Here is an 11,824-nt window from a genome sequence, read left to right as displayed (position 1 = left end):
ATGGCGTCCCGAACCTTGCACCCCTCAGCATATATCCTTTTTCTCCTTGCTTCAGGGATGTCCTGTGTATCCTGAAGGACTACAGGTTCAGGTTCGTCCTCAGGGAAGGGGATGTTATGTCCCTTGTCCTCGCATATGTTGTGCAAAATCACACATGCGATTATCAGCGGAGTCACATTGTCAATATGTACATGGAGTCGTGACATTAAACAACGGAACCGTGACTTCAAACGTCCAAAGGCACGCTCCACTACATTCCTTGCCCGGGAGTGACTGAGGTTGTAGTGGCTCTGCACGTCCGTCCTTGGCCGCTTGTAGGGAGTCATGAGCCAGCGTCGTAATGGGTAGGCTCCGTCCCCGAGGACCAACGCCGGCACACGCACGCCCTCAATGGTGGCGGTGGGGTTTCCTGGAACAAAGACCCCTTCGTCCATGGCTTTCCTGAGGTTGGATTCCCTGAAAACAAGGGCATCATGCCTCCTGCCACTCCACCCCACCTCGGCATCGATAAACCGGCCGGAGAAGTCCACTGTTCCTTGCAGGAGAACAGAGCAAAAGTCCTTCCTGTTCCCGTACTCTTTTATGCTTCCCCCGGGGGCACGGATAGGGATGTGGCTTCCATCGACGGCCGCAAAACAATGCGGGAATCCAAGCCTGGCAAACCCGTCCATACTCTGGAATAAGGGAAAGAAAAGAATATAAGCCATGGCATGTCAGCGTGGGGTGTATCGCGTCTTCGTTGCTGACCTGTCAAACAAGAAAAAAAATTTAAAGGGCAAAGGGGATGGAATGACACTCACCGCTCCAAGCCGGTCTCCGAGGCACACGACTTTGCTGAACAATTCCGCCTCCATGGCGAGGCAGAACTCCTTAAGGATATCGCCAACCGTAGTGACTCCGAGTCCGAATTGCTGGGCTACTGTCCGGAAGTACTGAGGGGTGGCCAAGTACCACAATGCGGCAGCCACCCTTTTTTCAACTGGAACGGGGCGCCGCATGCCAGTGACTTGCCTCTCCATGCGTCCACGTAGAGCCTCCACGAGTTCAAAAAATGTCCCCCTCGACATCCTGAAGTTGGCAATCCAGTGGTCATCATCCCAGCGAGTCCACACAAAATTCTCCCACCAGTCAGAGGATCGTTCGTCCACCCAGAACCGGGGGGGGAACCGGACCTCTGCCAGAGCTTGCCAGCGTTTCTTGGCCGCCATGGTTACCCTTACAGAACGTCTTCTGCTGCTGGTCAGCGTTCCGGCCACCCGTTCTCGGTACTCCGCGATAGCATACGTCCGACGCGACAAGGCGGTATTCATGCGCTGGACCACCGCGAGCATGTAAGCCAGCAATTGAAAAATAAGCCTCTCCATTGCAACGTTGACCTGTGCTGCGGGCAGTAGGCTACGCAAACAAAAGAGTGAGGCCGACCGCGTGTCTGCCCAGGTGCATATAAGCAGGTAACCTGTGGGCGTGTACTGTGGGCGGGGATTAACCAATCAAACATGTCAATGCATCTGGTTCCTAGAAAACAATAGAAAACACGTTCCAAGGGCGCCAATGATCGGACGATAACGCGTTGCTACGGGGTTTCCTGGGTTTTTTAAAAAAAAAGGGAACCCCGACAAGTTCGGCTTCAGGGTCGAGGTCAAAGGTGTGCCTGCAGTTTGATTGACGGGCACGGGAGGCCAGAAGCGCTAAAAAGGGACCTCCTTTGTAGCGATAAGACGGAGAACCGGAAGCCTGTGGGTTACGAAAGTGGCGAGAAGTGAAAGTGCCAAATTCCGCAAAAACCGCAGCTGTGCGTTACGGGCACGGCTAGTTACATTTCGCTACTTGAAGTAGCGCTTTCACAAACGGCAACCAAATAGCAACTTTGAGCTCTGTGCGAAATGGCCCTTACAAACGTTGAAGCACAGGGCCTTAGATGTCTGTGGTTGTGTGCAAGTTATCATTGTTAGAATCATAGAATCCTAGAGTTGGAAGGGGCCATACAGACCATCTAGTCCAGCCCCCTGCTCAATGAAGGAACAGCCCAAAGATCCTTCACTATTGTTCACCTTCACTATGGTTCAGCTACACCTCAGACTTTTTTTTCTCAGTTCTGATTGGTGTGAAACCCTACAGGGAAGCAAAATTAACATTACCTAATAATAAGTGTGAGGGTCCCCATAGTACCACCAGGAAAATAATTTATTGGGAAATATTTCTTCCCTTTCCCCAATTATCCTAATACTGTGGGCCTCTTGGTACATAACCCCACCTTAATTCTACTTCTTCAGGATACTTGTTTGGGGTTTCACCAGAAATTCTTCTCCCCCATCATTTAACTGATGTTCAGAATGCTCTTTTTCCATGAGGACAATGGGTGTCCTCAGTCCATTTTGCTGTGGGAGCAGTTGTGGGGGGAAGAGTTAGACACCTGAGTGAATCTCCTGCTTCTCACTGGCTCCAGAGTTATAGAAAGCCAACAAAGTGAAGTTCGTAAACCTCTCTTTCAACATCCCCTCCCAAGCAGGAACTACAGCCTTTGGTTCTTTCACCCAGCTAGAGGATCATGAACTTAGTCTATCTGTAATGAAGGTTTGTGGTTTCAAAACAAATTAAGGGGAAATTAGGATAAAGTAGAAAAATAGGATTTGAGTGGAATTAAATACATTCAAGCAATCAGAATCACATTAGAGTACAAATATAATACCCGTTGCTAAAAAGCCCACAATACATATACAAACTCATGCAACATATAAACTCCAGAGAGAAACTTAGAGAGGTGATTAAGAAAAACAGGGGATAATATGAATTCTCCTGAATGGGTTTTTGTCCATGGAAACGGAGGCTTAAATTTCCCCTGTGAATGTTTGCTGAGGTTGTGTGGGGAGCCAAGCGAAGAAAACATCCAGGGAAAAACAACTGAGCTCAACAACCTGATGTTAATTTCAGATAGAAAAAGCACAGGTGCCCACACAACTTGTGAAAAGGGACTTGCAAAGAGTAAATGTGGTGTAACACCTAGAGCAGGCATAGTCAAACTGCAGTGCTCGAGATGTCCATGGACTACAATTCCCATGGGCCCCTGCCAACAAATGCTGGCAGGGGCTCATGGGAATTGTAGTCCATGGACATCTGGAGGGCTGCAGTTTGACTACCCCTGATCTAGAGTGTCAAACTAGGATCTGAGAGGTTTAATCCCTGCTCTACTATGGAAGCTTGCTGGGTGACCTTGGGTCAGTCACTCACCTTCAACCTAACTCACAGGGAGGGATCTGTCTGGTATATGTTGAACTTTCCACTATTCATCTAAGACTACAGTATTCTAAGTGTGCTTTCAAATAGTCTGTTCTAATTCCCTCCATTGAGATTTCCTTTGTGGGCTGATAACAGTAACTGGCAATGTTGATAAAACACATAGAGTCTGGGAAGACCCAGTCCTCCTTCTGTAATAGATTTCTGTTAAGCATGTCTAGAAATTCTAGGACATCTCTTCTTCTGAATAAACATCACTAATCAATCATCCCACCCTTTTAGCTTTACTAGTGGGACTGGTATTAGGAGAAATTGGAAAAGGAATGTAAACCTTGGCACTAAATTCATTTTTGCTAATGCTATTCTTCCAATCCCTAAGCCCTTTAAAATCAGCCAGAAAAGAGAGGTGTTTCATCCTTCATTATTACTATGCTAGCTCCTTTCCTGGCTCTCTACACACAATTTGACCTGATTGGCCCTGATTGGCAGAGTGCAATTTGAAGTGATTGGCCCTCATTGGCAGACTACAATGTGAACTGAATGGCCCTCACTCATGAGTAAACATTCCCAGGTTAGAGGCTTTTCCTGGCTATCTGCATGCAATTTGACCTGATTGTCTTTCATTGGCAGAGTGCTTTCTCCCTATTTCCAGCATACCCCAAGGGAGGGCCAATCAGTTAGGGAGTGAGTTAGCTGTATGCAAGTTCAACTTTATAATGTATGGTGATAGTGCTATTCTTCCCCAGGGACTCAGGCTGGCTTACAGTAAATCTTAAAACAAAGGTAAAACATTTTAAACATTCAAAACAATCAAATCACAGAAGACTCTGATCAGATATTCAAAAATTCCCCTTCACTGACAGTCTTCAAGCAGTGGCTGGACAGGTATGTATCCTGGATGGTTTAGGCCGATCCTGCATTGAGCAGGGGTTTGGACTAGATGGCCTGTATGGGTCCTTCCCACTCTATGATTCTATGAACTCCCCACCTTCTCACTGGTAGGAGAGAGGGATAACAAGGTGCTCAGGTGATGGTCGCTGAGTGTGTGTGTAGATGTTCATTGTTTATATAGGGAGGCCAGCTTATTGATGTTATTTATAGGCTTCCACATAGGCCCAGAAGAACAGCTCTGTCTTGAAGGCATCCAGAACCGTTTAAAGTCCCGAAGGGCTCTGATCTCACTCAAGAGAGCATTCCACCAGGTCATTTTTGATCTTCAAGGTCCCACTGGACTCATACTTCATTGAACTGCATTTGTGTTTTACTAGAATATTCATAGGCCAACCTCAAAGTGCAGTGCCAACCATTTGCTGCAACCTGACCTAAGCCACAGCAGCTAGTGTGGATCTAACTTGCTCTGCTGTTCTGTTACCAATTGTTTTTGTTCTACCTTGACTCCTGCATGATTGGAAATTGCTTAAAATTTACTTATTTCAGCATTACAGTTGTCCCTCTTATGAGTACGTTTTGGCAATAACGCTATTTACATTGTCAGGGTTCACTGGTATTCAGCTCTGAACAGTTTAATGGATTCTGCTCTCAGATGCTTTATGACACATCTTGGCCTCTCTGTTCCTACAGCAACTCTCCTAAAATGTGTACAAGAATGCTAGATGTAAAAATCAACAGCAAAGCAAGTGATTGTTGGGTCAGTTGAGAACTACAACTTTCCCCATAGATCTTCTGGAAGGGGGAAAAGGACTGGGTTTTTTTTTGGCTGGCAGTTTTAACAAATATGTTCCCCTTTTCTCTGAAGGCAATCACAAGGGCACATTAATTATTCTCATTGTCAGCTTGAGATTTTAAATATTCAGTAACACTGGATAATTAAAGCAGAGATATTTGCACATTATTAGATTTCATAAAGTTTTTATCTCTGTCCTCAAGCTACCATCAATATGGCTTATAAGAATTGTACTCTTCCCCCCTGCTCTTAGTATCCATCAACAATCTGCCCATTTAAATTCACTAGCTGCAGGGTAATATGAAAAACTCTTATCAGAACAACTTTACCTGATAGTCCAGTTTGGAATGTTCAGAAGGTTGTTCTTCTGTGTATGTAAAAAGACTGGAAAGAGGAGATTTAGGAGATTAGAGTTCAAATGCATAATGAGAACATGCCCAGAATCACAGCTTCCCAGGCAGTTTTCACTGAAGGTATCCGATGTTTGGAGAAGTTTGCAAGAAAGACAGACAGAAGAGATGTGAGGTGTGTATCGCTATGAGCAAAAGGCAATGGTTCTTTTATGTGGTATGATAAACAATGAACACACAATATGTGGAGGAAGAATAGATTTGTTTAAGTAGCTTAGAGTTGTCTACAGAATGAACTAGCTTCCAGAGAAGAGTTAATGCAAGAGAATCGTATGCTTACATCTCTGCTGCTCTCTGGAACCCCCAAAAATGAGAGTGGATACCAACAGCCCCCTGGCCGAACTGCATAGTATGGCTGCACAAAATCAACCTGGGCTGTGTTCCCTAACAATGAACTGCAGAGTTTTGTTGTACGGACCTTGGCAAGAGTGAAACATCTCAGATCATCTTAGGCTACCTAATGAGAAGTAGCAAGCATCCAATATGAATAATGATGCTGCTGCCCTCAGTTCTGTTCTCCAGCAGGCAGGAACCAGCTGAACACAGAAATACAATGGTTTATAACACAAGCAGAGAGAGAGGGGGGGGGGGGCTGAAGGTGAGTTTCCGGTTCCAGCCAGCAAAAAGCTGTGTCATGGGGGGAAGGGAGAATAATGGAAGGAAAATGTTCACCATCTTATTCCTTGAGATCTCAGTTGTCTTCTGCAAGTGCCCCAACAGCATCCAGCATCCACTTTTCACATTGGCAGTTCTGCCAGAACTGGTCAGAACTATAGCTAGAGGTATTCCGGAACCAGACTGCAAGACAATCGATCCTTTGCCTCTGCCCTTGGCCTGTTTATCCCCCCCCCCCCCCCCGCCTTCCAGCCCCACCACCTCCTAAATTTTAGAGTGTAAACTCTTAGGGATAATGACAGGCCTTCTGATTTTTTCCCTCATTAAAAATAGAGCTAAACAACCTTTTCATATAAAGACATTATAAAAGAATCCATCTAATTCTTTATTAGTGGATGCTAACCAACTTGTTTAAACTGAGGGGAATTACTGCCTCCCTCTTTAAGTCTATGTGTGGCTTTAATTTCAGATTTCCATATCTCCTAAAATACACACACACACACACACACACACACACACACTATCATTCTCCATTTTTACAGAGCAGCAAAAAAAATCCCCCCGTAAAAGAAAACTCAATTGGATGTAAAATTTTATTTTTCCCAATTGAAACCTACTCAGATATTGATCCAAATTTTTGTCTTTCAGAAATACTTCCCAATACTTTCCAATTTTAAAACGATGAAAGTGAAATGGAAGCAATCTGGGCTCTTCAATTAATTCTGAGCAGCATATCCAATAGGGAAAGGTACATAACACAGGGTATTTGAAAGTGCCTCAATAAGAATAATATTAAATGGAAAAGCAATTGTGTAAATGTCAATTCAGCTGTGCAAGCCAGCACCATCCTAAAGGTGTTCTGAAGGATCATTATCAAATATGAAAAGCCTGTTGCTGACTAATTCAGGCCACCATCATTTCTTTTTGTTAGTCTGTTTGTTTAGATTTCAGTTTTAAAAATAAATGCCATTTCTTTGTTTTACAGATCAACATGTATTGCATGTTCATGTTGTACAGTTTTACACACTATTTAATACTTATGCCGGCCTTTCTCAACTTTTTTACCATTGAGAAAGCCCTGAAAAATTCTTTTTGTGGTGTGATTGTGCAGAATATGGTTGGGAAGCAAAGCTGTATACATGCCCACCTGGAGCCCTTCCCCTTCTCACCCCCTCTTATCATTATCATCATATTATTAGCTATTTGGGGCCTCAACATGACTATATATGGTCATATCACCCAATAAATGTTTAACAAATTTTTAAAATTATGTAAGAAATAATTAACTCCCACCCATTCATGAAACCCTTCCAGGGTTTCACAAAAACCTGGTTGAGAAAGCCTGACTTATACATACAGTATAGTATTTATATGTTTTATAACAAGCAGGAGACTGGTAAGGACTTTCAGGGTACATCTTGGATTGCCAGCCCCCAGGTTGTGACTGGGTATCTCCCAGAATTACAATGGATATCCAGACTGTAGAGGTCAGTTCCTCTGAAGAAAATGACTGCTTTGGAGTTGTGAAACCTATGGCATTATACCCATTGGATGTCCCCCACCTGCCAAATCCCAAACTCCCTAGTCTCCTCCCCACAAAACTCCAGGGATTCGGTTTTCTGTCTGGCTCCCTATTTCCTCTTTTGCTTCCCTGAAAAATTCCATAGCATCTCTTTTCCTCCTTCCTTCTCCTCTCCTCACCCACCAGCAAACTTACTTTTATCTTTTCCTGTTTCCTGTAAACCACCCTAGGCCCTCGAGAGGGCGGTATATAATAATAATAATAATAATAATAATAATAATAATAATAATAATAATAATAATAATAATAATAATAATAATAATAATAATTTATCTTCCTTCCCCACCCCCCCATCTTAAGTTTTCCCTCCTTCCCACCCTCCGTTAGCCTTTCCCCAGGATAATGCTGGCCTAGTAGTGCACTGTCAGCTATCATGTCCAATGCTGAAGACGAGCACTCAAGAGGACTTCCAGGCACATCTCACTCTTCCCCACCTCACTCTTTCTCTTTCCTATCTCTGCAAACCCTTTATCCTCTCCTTCCACCCAACAGCCAACCTACCTGTGACCCTCCCCTTTCAGCTTTCCTTCTTTCCTTTTACCCTGGCAGCCTCTTCCCTGAAAACTGAGACTGCTTCTGCACTAGTATTATCATTTGGATTTGCATTCTTTAACTCCATTACCGCACTAAAATTTGACTTTCTAGAAGCACACCTGAATTGCCCTCTCAATTACTGTGTGTTTAAGAAATTCTTGGTAATAGCAATTTCATCTTTGAAGCCAGAATCTAATTTGGGGCTGCCCATTGGAGAAATGTTTGCATTTGGGTTTTTCCCACACAGCTGCCATTTTGAGTCAATTGTGCATGTCCCTTTCCTCATTGCCATCTTCCCTCCCTTCCTCCTACTTCCTCCATCTGTCCCAGAACATCTGACAAACTCCTATTCTAGGAAGCCAACACTTTTGTTTGACCTACAGGGGAATTGGTTAGCAACTGCATGAGATGTGATGGATAGATAGATGGATAGATGGACCAGTGGTCTCATTCAGCAGGGCGAATTTTATGTTCTTATATTCAAAGATTATCTCTTCTGTTAATGGAAAGGCTGAACCATAAAATTAAAAAAAAAAACCTTCACAATTCAAGTTTGAACAATACATTCACCTTTGAACAATATTGACAGGTGATTGGAAATTAGTTAGGGAAAATAACTGGCCTGAGAAAAAAGTCGTTTTCTAACATAGCCATGTATTTTAAACATAATATATACATGTGGGTTTTAAGTTGAAATCTATTTGAATGATGCTGAGAGAAAGGGAACTCATCAGACAAGTAGGGAACTCATGAAGACTCAGAGGGGAAGGAATACTCCATTCACCCACTCTGCTGATTTTTGAAACCTTCACTGTGATAAGTAGCAGTTTAGGGAGTGGTTCCCCATCTTCCCTTTTGGTACCTGGCCCCAATATGTAGATTTTTAAAATCATTACTCTGAGAACAAGTTTAGAATTAGAATTACTTTAAAAGGTTCAAGGTCTGTATTATAAGCAACCTAATTTTGGAAATTAGGGACAAGAGCCACTGAGACTGACCCAAGGGGGGTGTTTGCTGCAGCAGGGGATTATTATTATGCAGCACCAAGAAAAGACCTGGCCAGAGAGGAGCCTTGGACTCCCACCCCCAGCATCTCCTGGGTGATGGCAGGTGCTATTACGGCTACAGTAACAGGAGGGACTAGGCTGGGCCGGCTGCCTGGCTGGACCCAGCCTCCTTTCCCATGGTTGCCCAAAGAGGCATCCCAACCACCCTCCCTATGGCTATGTTACTTTGATAATAATGTTATAAGAGTTAACTGGTTTGTGGGAAATAGTTAGCACTTAATTGTCATAGCTTATGGGTTTAAAACATGGGGCAGATCTGTTTGGGGAGCAACCAAGCTTGTGTGCTAGCCTCCCCATTTTAGGGGGCCCCCATAAAGGCTGTGTAGATAGGGAGCTGAATGGTTGGCTTGCCTTTCCAGGTAGCAGAGGGAACCTCTGATGGTTTCCCACCCAGTAGCCACCTCCCATGGGTCAGCAGGCCATTGGGGTTCAAGGATCCTGGCTGGCTCACTGGTGTAACCAATGGAAGGGGCCTGCTGATAAAGGGCTGCCTTGCAGTTGGCTGACCACAAGAGGGCAGGATCTGTGCCCCATCCTATGCCATGCTCAACCAGATAATAAATGCTGTGGCCACATTTATGCCAAATAAAAGCAGTGTCGGTGTCTTTACTGAGGCGCAATCAATATCCCTCCACCTCCCCCACAAAGCAATGAGGAACTCAGAAGTTCTACCACATCCATAAATATTTTCCCGTGACATGGTGAGTATCTAAACCTTTGAAAAATCATACTTGTTTTCTTTGCAGAAAATGCTGAGGGTATCTGCAGCCTGAGCTACCAATCCTTAGAAATAGAAAAAAATCTAATCAGAAAAAGAAAATTAATTTAAATAATCATGATTTTAAAAATAGTAAAATTTAAACTAATGTAATATTAGCATTTTTTCCCCAAACCACCCACAACCTCATATCTTCACCATATGTTTTTGGTGAATCTATCATTGATGGAAGCAAATAGCTTGGAGGCATCAGTTTTCACACAATTAATATAATAATGTACAACGTTCTTGCTTCGGCTTCAGTCACCTAATTCTTCACATCTAATTTTGAAAGAAATGTAATGATAATTATGTTGATTAATTTAAACTTATGCATTATCTCTCTTTCTCCCACCCACATGCAGCATTATTCTTTCCCAACATCAGCTGGGCTTAAATTATTTCCAGCTTCAATATCATAAGGATATGTAGGTACAAATTTCAAAGAGATGTTTTCATACAAAAAACAAATCAATACAAACAAGCTGGGATCTTTCATGAAATGGCAGCAGGATAATACAAGGCAATTGTGAAAAACGAAAAGTGTCTTTTCAGACATGTGATTTTACACATGGTGGCTCTCATTTTCTGACTGCATTAGTGTATTCTGTGCTGCTGAGTGCATTAGTGTATGCTGTGCTGTGGTTTGGAATACAACTCAATCATTTGATTTCTTAAAATATTTTACATCACCCTTCCATCCCTTACTAGCTTTGAAATGCAGCTTATGATAATTCTTAAAAGGCTGTTTTTATGTCTATTCAGACCATGTTACTGGGACTCAGGGTGGATTACACAAAATAAGTCAATACAGTCAACAGCATGGGACGTCTAATAAACAATGCAATAGTATTTGGATAGTGGAGATCTGGAACCAAATGGAAATCTGAATCAGAACAGAAACAGTATAAGAATTAACACGATATGTAAAATGATGTAAAAATTACACTGTAGGATCCTATCTAAAACAGTGAACAGTACTAACAATACATAGCAGTACAAAACATAGTCCCCAACCCAGAACTATTTTGTTATGGGACAGCCCTATTATCTGAGTAGAAAAGCCCTCTTGAATAATCCACTTCCTGACTTCCTCAAGCAGAATATTCCAGAAGGCCATAACAGAAAAGACAGTTCTAGATTTTCCATCTTTGCATGGTGGCATCTGTAAAAGACCTTGCTCGGATGAGTGAAATCATTGTGGTGGTGCGAAGAGGGAGAGACAGTGTCACGGCAAAGAGGATCCAAGGCCACCAACACCTTTATATATGATAGCCAATACCTTAAACTGAGCCCTATGGACAGCCAATGGAATGACTGTAGAATAAGAATGACACCCATGTTCCATCTGCTCCCAATAATAGCTGAGCCAAGGGCATTCAAACCAAATGGAGTCTACTGATTGTTTTGAGAGAAAACCAATATAAGTGTGTTAAAGTAGTCTATTCTCAATGTTACTGTGGCCAAATCAAGGTTGGGGGCCATCTTTCAGGCTAGAATGAATCTGAGGAAAGCAGTCTTTGCAGCTGCATTGACTTGCTTCTTTGGCAGTCATGTTGGATCCAGTATGATCCTAAACTCTTAACAGAGTCAGCGAGGGTCAGCCGAACCTCACAGAAAATGTGGAATCCAATGTCCTTCAAAATCTCCCCCTTTCCAGTCAGCATTATTACTTTGTCTGCAGGGCTTAGTTTCTATCTGTTCACTATTAGTCAATTAAACACAGCAGCCAGACACTGGTTGAGGAGTTCTACTACATCACCAGGAGATTTAGATAAGGATTTATCACAATACCACCAAGGCATTGATGATAGCCAGTCCCAAATGATTTGTTCTAAAGACTTCACATAGTGATTGAAAAGTATAGGGGATGGGATTACTCCCTAACTGTTTCCACACTAACGATATTATTTGGATTTCCCCCCTGGCCTTCTCTACCCG

The sequence above is a fragment of the Paroedura picta genome, chromosome 1 (genome assembly GCF_049243985.1).
Source record: "Paroedura picta isolate Pp20150507F chromosome 1, Ppicta_v3.0, whole genome shotgun sequence".
In the NCBI taxonomy this organism is placed as follows: Eukaryota; Metazoa; Chordata; class Lepidosauria; order Squamata; family Gekkonidae; genus Paroedura; species Paroedura picta.
The sequence above is the reverse complement of the archived record's forward strand: the minus strand, read 5'-3'. Positions refer to the sequence as shown.